This window comes from Mandrillus leucophaeus, unplaced genomic scaffold, assembly GCF_000951045.1.
Source record: "Mandrillus leucophaeus isolate KB7577 unplaced genomic scaffold, Mleu.le_1.0 Scaffold184, whole genome shotgun sequence".
NCBI lineage: Eukaryota > Metazoa > Chordata > Mammalia > Primates > Cercopithecidae > Mandrillus > Mandrillus leucophaeus.
Window position 1 is genome coordinate 4866342 of NW_012101854.1, and position 12669 is coordinate 4879010.

General features: G+C 37.1%; 1 long non-coding RNA gene across 1 annotated transcript; it reads left to right on the forward strand.

Annotated features, from left to right (window-relative positions):
• Positions 1-1215: 1215 nt before the first annotated feature.
• Positions 1216-9642, forward strand: LOC105538053. The gene is made up of 2 exons (XR_001005831.1): positions 1216-1840; positions 9535-9642. It is a non-coding gene; the product is annotated as an uncharacterized LOC105538053 (long non-coding RNA).
• The last annotated feature ends 3027 nt before the right edge of the window (positions 9643-12669 follow it).

Here is a 12669-nt window from a genome sequence, read left to right on the forward strand (position 1 = left end):
TCAAGTATAAATAATCTGATGAGTATTTTAGAAAGCTGACTGGATGGTATAAAGAGGGTGGATTAGAGAAGGAAAACATAGGTGGCAGGGAGATCTATGAGGGTTTCATGATGGGTTGAATGGTGTCCTCCCAGGAGATATCTTGAAGCCCTACATTTTGGTACCTGTGAATGTGACTTCATTTGGAAATAGGATCTTTGCAGATGACATCTAGTTAAGATGCCTTCATTAATGTGGGCCCTAATTCCATATAACTGTTTTCCTTATAAAAAAAGGAAAAGACAGAGAAGAATGCCACATAACAATAAAGGTAGAGTTTGGGGTTACACAGCTACAGGCCAGAGAATGTGAAGGATTGTCACCAACACCACTGCTAAGAGAGGGGCACAGAACAGATTCTCCCATAGAGCCTTTAGAGGAAGCAAGGCCCTGTCACAGTTCTAGCCTCCAGAACTGTGAGAGAATAAATTTCAGCTTACGGTACTTTTTATGTGACAGCCCAAGGAAACCAACACAAGTATTGGTGGAACACTTCTTCAACAAATAGCACTTGAATTAAGGCAGTGGCAGTAAAAATGGAGAGGAGGAGGTATGTGGTAGACCAGGGATGTATTTGCTAAAGGACAAACGAAATGATGAGACTTACAAACAGAATGACGGAGCCACAAAGAATGCCTGCAATGGTAATAGGATATATGCTTGACTCTTGATGGGCCCCATTTCCACAAGCCTCCAAATCTGCTTCTATACCCCATTTGAGCAAGGGAGGATTTGTTAAAAAGAAAGGCCCTTTGAGAGCACCACTCCCTCCACCAGCCAGTCTAGTCCTAAGAGCTCTGAAGGCCAATCTTGGAGGTGGTTTAGGAGGGAAAATGCAGGACCCAGGATTTCAGTTGCCAAGCCAGAGAGCAGGGGACCCAGGAATGAAGATTGGCATTCTTTTGATTTTTCCATCTTCTGATATAACCCTCAGATATTATCAGTGTGTCGAAAAATTTATTGGAAGTGAGAAACAAGAAAACAATAAGTCTAAACTAGTCATTCTAGAATTGGGAGGTAATAGAAAAGCGAGAAATGGGAAAGTTGCTCAAATGCAAGGCCAGTGAATCAGAGAGAAAAGGCTCAAAGCAGCAGAACAAAGCTTCAATAAAGAGATATTGTGACTTGGAGAGATGGCCTTTTGTCCTTTGTTCTATTACCGGTCAGAGGATGGGGAGCACACCCGAGCCTGAGACAACAGCTCTGCTAAGTGCCCTTGAGAGGGCACGGTGGGGTCAGCACCAAAGCCAGACCACTAAAGAGAAAAAGAAAGAAAGAGAGGATTGCAGAGGAGAAATGAGAATGGCAGAAAAAAATAATTTTTTAAGCCAAAAGGAATCAGAGAAGAGCAGAAGTGCCTCTAGCATAAAGCGTAGCAGGCAGTTAGGGAAAAAGAGCTGTTAACTACTTTGAAGCTCTGACTACATTAGAAGGCCTCGCAAGACAGTCGTGGCTTGCACGGGCAGGTAGAGAACTTTTCCTGTCCATTGTTCTTCTGAATTATAAATCACTGACCTCTTTACGATTTCTAAAGAGAAAATGACTTCAAACTTCTTAGAGTTCCCTAAGGCATTCTCTATATTCAATATAATATGGGAAGCCCTGGGTTTGTCTTTGTACATTTCATCTGCGACCTGAAATCTTCATAACCCTCTTCCTTTCTCTACTTATCAAGTAAGGGGTGGTTGGCAATAAGGATGGGTGGGAGAGAAAAAAACCCAGACTTTGAGGAGGAGAGCATTTAAACCATCAGCCTGTGTGTTCTGTGACATCGAAGACTGGCAACATTCTAAAGGTAAATGTAACTATGCATCCTTTTGGGATTCTCAGATATCTTGTACAATCTATTTTATTCGTCTAAACATGGAGACTATAAAACTGTGTGGAAATCAATAGTTTAATTCATTAATTCAACAAACAGATGGTGAGTGCTCATCATAACAACCACATCATAACAGCTAACGTGTTGAATGATTATCACACATCAACTACTATGCTAAGTGCCCTGCATGGTTTATGTCATTTAAGTATCACAAATAATACTATGAGATAGGTGCTGCTGTTATGTCCACTTGACAGATGAAGAAACTGAGGCCCAAGTCCCAGTCCTAAGATGAGGAAGAGCCGAGTTAGAATTCAGGTAATATTACTCAGGTGGCCATGTACTAAACCTCTTCATAACATATCCCTGTATCATATCTGCATTAGGCATAGAAGATTCAAGGGTTATAGGGTTTCAGAGAGGGGAAGGGCTGATGGGAGTTAATTAGGACAGGCTTTAAGCAAAAGGTGATACATGATCTTATCCTTGAAGAAGAGGCAGATTTGAGTCAGCAGACAGTGAAATCAAAGGCTCCCAGGTAAGGAATGGGAAAGCATGTGAGTGTTGTCCAAAGTCAACATAAGACAAAAGGCATTGTAGGTAATGAGGAGACAATTTTGACCAGAACGGTGACCCTATAAGCAATAAAAGAAGTCCGAAAAGATTGAGTTGGCCATTGGGGAGAAGTGTCTGACATGTTGGTGTTAGAAAACAGAAAATCGTGTTGGTTTTCTTAGTCTAAGCAAACTGTTGAAGGTAACAGCAGTGGTACACAGGATGAATTACACCTAATAGAAAGCCTGGCACCCAAGGATTTCAGCTAGGGTATGTAGAAAGACAGAATTACATGAAATGTGTTCTAAAGGAAAAGTGATGAGACTTTATTCTCTATGACATATTGAAAATAAAGTATATGAACTGATTATATGAACAATAACCAACTTTATTGAGCATATACTATGTCCTATAGTGGTTTACATGTAATGATAGATTAATTCTCATAATGGCATCGTGATTTAGAATTAAACGGAGGCCTGTTCTAATCCTAGCATTTCTTTCATTACCTGTTGAAGATAACAAAAACAGTAATTCTTTAAATAATGTTGTGTTATGGGGGTATTATGATTTCATTGACAGGAGTGAAATAGTTTGGAAGTTTAGGAGTAGAAAATGACAATTTTGACTGAAGGCAAGTAAACCAATCAGAGGCAGTGTAACTCATTAGGTCATAATAATAACTATTGTTATTATTATTTATTTTGATTAGACTATGAATCAAGACCTCCTGCAGATACCAAAATCAGTGGTTGCTTAAGTCCCTGATATAAAATAGCCGCCTTTGACTAACCTTCTCTTTATAATTATAATAATTATTATTACAGCTAATTACTGCATGTTTATTATGTACCAATGTTCTAAACATTTCACATGCCATAGCTCAGTTAAGATAGTAATAATTTATAGTGTTCACTATTACAATAATAAGAGTTTATATTTACAGTGTTGATAGTGTTCCAGGCACTGATACGTTTTTAAATAGATTAACTCATCATCATTTAATCATCACAAAACCCACATGAAGTAGATACTAATATTTTACCTTCACTTTACAGATGAGGACACTCTGGTCCAGAGAATTTAAGTAACTTAACTAAGATCCAAAACTAATGATTGGCAGAGTCAGTATTGAGCCCAGATTCTCTGACTGTAGATTCTATTCTCTTAACAACTGCTCTATAAGATCATGAGTTTTGGGGTCAGGCAGGTCTGGGTTGCAATCCCAACCATGTTAACTTACTACTAGTGAGAACTTGAAGATGCTCCTTTTTTGTGTCTAAGTCTCAGTTTTCCCATAAGCAAACTTCAAGATAACAATACTACTTTTCATGCAATAATTCCTATGGGATTAAGCTCTGCTACCCTTCTCAGTGCTTATCACATTGCTTCAAAACAGGAAGTCTTCAAAATTAGTTTACTAATGAATGAATGAATGAATAAAGCACTTATCATCCATGCTGCACAGTTAACATTTTTTTGTATGCTCCTTTATATTATTTAACTTTTCTGTGCACGTACTTTTTTTGTCAATCCAGCTAGATTATATGCATCCTAGGACTAAACCACAGGCTTTTTACTTTAATATGTACCCAGTTCTCTGAACAGTGATGTACACATAGAATGCTTCTCAATAACAATGACTCCCATGAATGAAGTATTCACTATGGTCCAGACCTTGTGTTAAGTATTTAGTCTTCATAGCAACCCTAGATAGTAAGTACTAATGTTAATTCCAATTTACGGAATAGGAAACTGTAATTTAATGAGCTAAAGTGATTTTCCAATGACCTCACAATTAGTCCATATGGAGTCAGAGATTAGATTGAGCTCTACTTATCTACAGAAGTCCCGGGCTTAGCCACCATACTATACTAGCTTGGTGTGAAAGCTCTGATATCATGGTGGCTAATTTGAGAAGAAGTCAGGGACCCAAAAACACCTGCCTCTGGAAGGAGATTTCCTGCATCTGAAGTTCTTGTCTATTTTGCTCACTTGGTTCAACCACCTAGTTCATGGCTTTTCTGTAGATTTCTCCTCTTAGCACTCCCTCAACAGGCACAACCCACATAACCAAGTCAGGGATGCCACAAACAGTGGCTGCTGCCGGTGGCTGGCCCACAGTGCATGGAAGCAGGAACACTCATGAGCCCCCTCTGTCATCTCAGTATATTATGGTTTCACCATTCTCTTTGCTTAACAACTTCTGGCTGATCCACTGTGAAAATTGTGTGCAATAGTCTTCAAAATTTCTAATCTCATACCTGTAGTGAAGTAAACTTGTGGCTGACCAAAGAGAGAAACTCTAAAGCTCACAGTAGAAAAAGCCTTGGCTCCTAACCTTCTGCAGAACTGTTTTTAATACTTCCTGCAAGCTGTTATTGGTGTCTTTATTTAGGCTGTATTTCTTCATTTCAGTGTCTATGTTTAGCAGTTATATAAAGGATCGAAATGGGTTGAATGGCCTCAAGAGGCAAAGCAGTGACATGTGGGCCTTCTTGGAGCAACAAAAGGTCAAAAGACTGTGGAGGAGACTTCTTGTTTCCTGGTGACTAGGAGTCAGATTTCTTTTATCTGTCTGAGTCAAGGGGAAACAATGTTCCTTTGAAATTCTCATCTTGTAGGTAGAGTATAACAGAGTAGGGAGGTGGGGAAGTTTCCTTAAAGGGCCATGCAGATAATCTCATCTGTTGATTTGTCTGATTGTAGGTGATACAGACTCACATTCCCTTTCTAGAGAAGGGAGGGTTTTAATCAAAACTAAATAGATATCCACTGGGTCGGGGTATGATGTACATAATCTAGAAAGTGTGGGCTTCTCAAGGCCTCTGCATTCAGCATCTCAAGAAGTCCTATGGATGCCAATTGATCCATCCTGGAATCACTCCGCTCTGCTCGCATGGGACTTGCCTTTCTGCCCTCCTTCCCTAGCACTCCCACCAGGCTAGGTATGAGCCCCGAGTAAGGAGCCCTGGTTCAATTCCAGCTTCTTTCTCTTATTGACTCTGTGATTTCAATAAGGTATTTGGTATTACAAGTTCTATGTCTTCATCTGAAGATGGAGATGATAATGAAAATATCAACCTTATGGATTTATTGTGCAGAGTAAAAGGACTAAGTATATAAAATGCTTTGGATAATTGTTATCTAACGTCAAAATTTAGGTTCACATACCTGATGCACAGTAAGCCAAACATTGACACATCAGCATAAAGGTTTATTCAATTTGGCCAAAGTGAGAGGGCAGGAAAGACAGTCTCTCAAGTCCAACCTTCCTTTACACGTAAGTGGCGCCTTCTACAAGTCAGGTAGGTATGCAGGAGATGGGATACCCCGAAAACCAAAGCTGTCTGTGTCTCTTGACCTGATCAAACTTCTGGATGTCATCAAGGTTTCTGTGACCTAAGATTCATTTTTCTTCTCCAAAAAAAAAAAATACACACACACACACACACACACACACACATATACACACACACACACACATATATACACACACACAGTTTATCAGTCTTGCAGGCCAGGGGTGTAAGGATATGAAGTTAGTCAATTACCAGTGACTACTTCTACCAAAATGACTATGTGCAAGCAAGAATGCATGGAGGCAGAAAAAGGCAAGGAAAAAATAAAACTAAGCAAAACAAACATCTTATGATTCTTATAATAAAGACTCAGTTACACAATAACATTGTGCATACTAAAATCCCAATGAATGGGTGCTGTTAGTACAGGCAGCTGGCATATTTTTCCCTAGACCAATCAGTCTTGCATTTCTGTTTCAAGGCAGCCTGCACAGATTCTCCTAAGCAATTCTCAGCTTATTCATGGTAGAATCAAAATAATCAGGTGAAAGAAAAATTTATTCAAAATTCTTAATCAAATCTTCCCCTGTACCCACCCTGAAGCAGTATGAGCACTAAAACCAGCTTATTTTTACCATCTATTAAATGGGACAAAAACTTCAATACTTCTACAGTTGTTGCATGCAATTAAATAATCTTCTAAATCCAATCGTCTTTCCTTCTCTTCTTCTCCTTTGATAAACAACACACCTCTCTACATAGAGCAAGAGAACTTCCTTTTGATTCTGACCCACAACCTCCTATGTACCCCTCGTTTGTAAAGAAGCTCATCTAAAGTCAACCAGCAAACGATGGGCCCTCCAACTCTGATAGCCTGTCACCAGCCCTAAGCTGCCAGGCTTCCTTTGAGTCTCTGTCATTAGTGAGATATAGGGACTTGTGACCATTTTGCCATGGCTCTATGTTGCTGAACCAGGTAGGGGTGTGAGTAGCAGTGGAAAAAATGTGGATCCTTTTGATCATTAGTTATTTTTGAGTATTGACTTTAATTTGTAAAATTTCCATCTTATTACCTGCCCTAGTCTCTAAGCAGATCCCAGGTCATTGAGGAGAGTTCAGGTATGCCAGCAAGTTTTCTAATGCCAAAATAATACTTTGCCCGCTGAATTCACAAGTGTTTTAGATGATTATCCAGTTTTTGTATTGACCCCTCCTAAAGAGGTAACAGTTGTGCCTTGGTCTCCATGAGGGCATGGTTCCAGCACCTCCCTTGCATACCAAAATCCATGGTTGCTCAAGTCCCCGACATAAAAAAGGTACAGTATTTGCATATAACCTGTACACATTCTCCCCTTTCCTTTAAGTCACCTCTAGGTTACTTTTAATACCTAATACATGTAAATTCTATGTGAATATTTGTTGCACTGTATTGTTTAGGGAATAATGACAAGAAACAAATAGTCTATACATGTTCATATAGATGCAAAATTTTCTAATATTTTCAAGCCATGGTTGTTTGAACCATGTGGAACCAAGGGATGCAGAGGGCTGACTGTATTTAGAAAAATGAAAGAATATTCTTTGAGCACAGCAGGAGGCTACTGGCATTTGGGGATGGGAACAAAAATGGTAAATACCTTGCAATGACATCATTAATACACAGTGAAAATTGTCATGCCAATGCTCTCTTCGTTGGGAAAACTGCAATTAATTATACCTTTTCTCTTTCCTATTAGAGAAATTAACCAAGCCTGAGTATCTCAGAATCAGCATCCTTCAAACTCAAATTTGAGTCTTGACTACTGAACATCTATAACTGTTAAGCACCTACTTTGTCATTCAATACCTCGTTTAATCTCCTAAAAGAATTGAAAGCTTCTTATTATCGCCTTTACTAGTGAAAAAATGAAGTCAGAGAAAGCAAAGATTCTAACACTCAGCACAGCACAATTCTACCACCTTATGCTGCTTCTATGACATTAACTTTGGGTCTTATAACAATAGAAAGAGAAGTATATAAAAAATACAGTAAGACTAAAAGTAGCTAAAATATATTATAAAAATAAAAAACTGGAGTACCTCGATTATATATAAAAGAGCCTTTGAAAAATGTCTAGGTGAATTTTTGTCTATGTTCCTATGTTGACATCACAAAATAACAACTTTCAATTCAAAATGCATTCCTTCTATATATTTTTCTCATATATATTTTAATTAAAAGGCTTAACTTGAATATTAAACTTTCATGTCCTCCTTATCTATTTGAACCTCTGGAATACTGCTGAGTAATGTGGCATTCACAAGAATACTATTGTGTCCACTTATATGATTTAACATGTATTCTCAATAGCCAAAGTGTCCTCCTGACTCTTTGAAATTCAGCCATCCTATGTTTCAGATGGCCTTTCACTCAGGCTTTTAAACCACTTTATAGACATCTCTTTATTCTCCTTTATTTTATAAATTGGGAAATAGATCAAATGGAAGTTAAGTGGCATATAGAGGTCAATGGCAGATTACTGGAAGACCCAGGGAAAGGTATCACCCTTGACTCACCTAGAGTTATCCCTCAGATAATTTAACATTTCTTCAGAAGTTAAGGTAGCCTCTGAATGTAGGAGGCAGACTAAAAGATTATTTTTTTTTCATGAGGCTGCCTCAAGCAGATTCACAAATAATTCTGATTCAACTGGCATCTCCTTTCTCGCTGCCACAAAATATCTATATTGAAATCAGGTTGACTGTTCATCTTTTCTTTCTGTTACATCTGCTAGGGATCAGTAGAGATAAAAATATTTGGAGCTTTGTGTTCAATCTAAGTTCCTGTATGCAGTTGCATGATATAATGATTTTGTAAGGAAGCAAGTAACCAAAGTATTTTTGCAGTGTTTTTGGTAAAGGACTGCTCTTTGCTGGTGTCCTTCTCTCCACTAGTAATTGACAAAACATCTTGAGGAAAATATCCATATGTTTAAATTATCCTTAAAAGCTCTACTGGCATTAACAAAAGACCTCTGTTTTGATAAAGATTCCCATAACTATTTGGCTTTAGCAAGTCCAGCTTTATGACTAGAACTTTCTAGATCAAGAGTCTGCAAACGATGGTCTAGAACCAAATCCACCTGCTGTCTGTTATTGTAAGTAAGGTTTTATTTGAATACAGTCTTGCTTGCTCATTTAAATATTATCTAGGCTGTTTTCATGCAACAATGGCACAGTTGAATAGCTGGGATAGAGATTATATGGCCCACAAAGTCTGCAATATTTACAACTTCACTATTTACATAAAAATTTGTCAACAACTGTTCTACATTAAACAATATATCAGCCCTGGCAGATGTAACTAGTTACCTTGAGAATCTCATAGCATGTATGCAGGATAATTTTCAAGGTCCCAAACAAAACTTTCCAAAAGCCATTTCTTGAGACCACACACTATAGAGTCAGATCCATCAAGTTTTAAATTCTCTGAACAGAGCTTTGCAAATGTCAGACCAGTAAAGTAGATGACGACAATTTGGCTGAAAGATCACTCCACTTGCATCAGGGGAAACAAGCTAGTGGGAATATATTTGAGGAACTCAATTTTCCATACATTGCTCTAATTGCTAGAGTAGTATAGATGCATATCTCTGATTTACAGTCCACCAAGTCAAGATTTCTGAAAGTCTTGGCATAAGTTTGGTAGTACAGTATTACTTTATGGCTTCTTATATCTGGCATAAATATATTCCCTTTGTGCATATTATTTTTAGATACAGTACAAAAAAAAAAAAAGCATGACTCTTCCTTTTTTCTCTCCTTTTACTTTAGAAGCAGCTGTGAAGTCATAATTATGTTCACTTCCCACTGGCAACTGGCAAGCTCTTTGTTTTTGTGCATTTGGAACTCACCAAGAATAAATAAAGTCCGTTCCCTCCTTGAGGGCCTATTCTGCCATTCCGTCTAGGATTTAAAAGTTTGCCAATTCCTAAAACATCTATTGTTATAAATAGTCTTGTGTCTTTCACAAAGAAGACTTTACAAAATAAAGGGGAAAAATGTCAAAAGTATATGAAAAAGAGTCATCTCTGAGAAAGAGCAACACATTTGCTAGCTCTTAAAAACTTACAATTATCATTGCTTGTTAATTGGTATTATAGATTACCCGGTTCTGACATGTAATTTTCTAACACAAAGAGGTTTTTATCATGTTACATTGTGCCTTGCATTTAGGGACTTTTCATTTTATATTTACACATTAAAGAACTAAGGGCAGAAGTCTTGAAATAAGCAAGGATTTAGATAATGAATTGTATCCTAAATTTAGAAGATACATCAGACAATACAGATGATTCATTGTAGAATTTGTAATTCCGGAAAAGCAAGTTTTGGGGACCATTGTTTATAAATAAGCCAACTTTTCTTGACTCAAATCTGGATAAGTACCAGAAGCATTAATAAACATTTCTTCAACTGCACACGGACCTTCAAAAAGTTCTGAAACAGGGTATGTTATTTATGTTTTATAGGAAGATATGTTTAATGTTTGCAAGTCAATTTGGATAATAACACTGATTTAAATGGACTGATAGATGTATTTGTCTTTTAATGTCTATTATAATAACAATTGCCAAGAGCCTATGAAAAATTCAACATTTACTTGTTGATTAGTCTGTTTTTGATTCATATATGCAATTAATTCTTAAGTGAAGTTTTTCAGAGGCACTAGCCTCTCCTTAAAAGGCAACCCTGTTTGTTTGAAAATGTGAACAGACTATAGATTTGAGATTCTGGCTTCATGCTTTGTCCTGGGAAGCAACCTTGGATTTGGAATGTAATGGCTTCCTGGCTATCTGGCCTGTGAAGAAACGCTTCTGAGGGGAGACAGATGTTTGTCTGAAACTCTATTGTTTAAAGAGCTGGACTTTTTCTGTAACAGCAGGTATGAAGATCAAAAAGAAAGACTGGGAGCCCAAATGAAGGTTAGTACTTTGTAAACATAGGCCTCATGCCTCAGTCTGGGTGGATTGATGATAATGCTACAAAGAAAAACGTAGCAAAGGATACTTGCGAATGAACCTAAAAGACACAATGTCTTAGGAAACTAAAAGGAAAGTAAAAGGAGACCTTCAAAGCCCACTGCTTATATGATGAGCTTCTTTTTTGAATATTATTCCTTAAAGGATACCACAAACACACAAGTGAACTCATGGAATTTGCATTCAATAATTGATAATTTTTTGCCATTAATTTGAATTTTTCTTCCAGAAAAAAATGGTTCAAGTAGCACTCTGGCATCATTTCATAATTAAGCAGCTTTTTGCATGTACCACATGCAACCACCAAATCTAAGGTCCTGTGTTATGTAGCCTTTCCAACCTTTCTAAATTTCAAATTTTCAGTAAATTTAATATTTTCTTTAGAGAAAAAGACAGTGAAAGACAGGCAGTGTCCATCTGAACACAGCAAATAGTCTGACCCAGATGACGAGTCTACTGGGTCTTCCAGCAGCTGCTGTAACCAGCAACCTAGTGGGGGCAACATCCTCAGCCACGACATGTGGGCTTTGCCTGAAGACAACAGATACACCCAAGAGGCAGACAAAGAAAACATGTGTAAAAACAATGGTTTAAAAAAAGTAAATAAAATTAACAAATTAAATAAATGACTAAAAGTAAAGAGCAAAAGCAAATGTCAACATGCATCAATTACCCATTCAAATTACATACCTCATGTAATTTTTGTAAACATTTTGTAACATTTACCTTCATAATTTATTGGCAATCATTCCGGTTTGCAATAAAATAATACATGTGAGTGGTTTAATTGGAACTGCTGCCACTGCTTAAGATTTATGAATTGAAATATTACATAATAATCCACAGGATCACCTTGCTTTCCTATTGCTGAAGTTTCCCTGAATTCTTCCTTCCATTCATTTATTTATTCAACAAGCCTCCCTTGAAGATCTGTTATAATTCACATAGGGGTCCCCCTCCCTTAAGAATTGCAAATTATACATGCAAGAGAAAATATCATTGTTTTCACTTTTTAAAAATTACTTCATTTCTATTCTTAAAAAGAGATTGTTTCCAGACAGATGGGCTACCCTGTACATTTTTAACTTTGACAGGTACATTCTGCCATGTTTTGCGGGAGAACTGAGTTTACTTTTGTTAACTTCAAAAGGTCAGATATGTGCCTCAATCCTCATTTGTTTCTATTACAAACATCTTAGGAATCCATAAAGTTATATAAACTTTCAAGTACTCTGATATTTGATGAGCAAACCTATGTCCATTCTGTTCATAACCTTTATGACATACCAGACACCAACCATTTTATCTCCAAATTCCACAAATGAAAGGGTCATTATTACCCACCAAAAAGTGGTTTATAAAGATTTTAACAATGTATAAACAGTCCTTGAAACTAATGAACTCTTACAATCGCTCTCTCTCTCTTTTTTTTTTTATTTTGCCATTATTTGTTAAGGAAAGTGACCCTGTTGGATCGTGTCTTCACGTAATAAATTCTCTGTGAACTTTACTGTTTAGTCTTCAGAAGCATCTTACTAAAAATCAAATTGGATTTGCCTCTGAAAGAAGGTTACAGAGTGTGACTTCATGAGTTGAAGTATATTATGACTGAAGAGTCCATACTTCATGCTGTCATATAACCAAGTTACATTGGTATATACATTCCTTGGCCATTGAAACAGAGTGTTAAACAATATTTTTCTTTTGTCTAAGATACAATTAGTTAAGCTGTCATTAAAAAACAAACAAATTGAGAATCAGAAAAAAAAAATCAGAGCAAAGCAAGCTGTCAAAGGTTGGCTGTAAATCTAGCACAAGGTAAAATGTTGCTATTTTAAAAAAGGGCAACTTCTTCCTAAGATAACTGGTTTTTTTCTCTGCTTAAAATAGTTATTGAGGGATATTCCATTGGGACCAGAGAAAGGGGAAG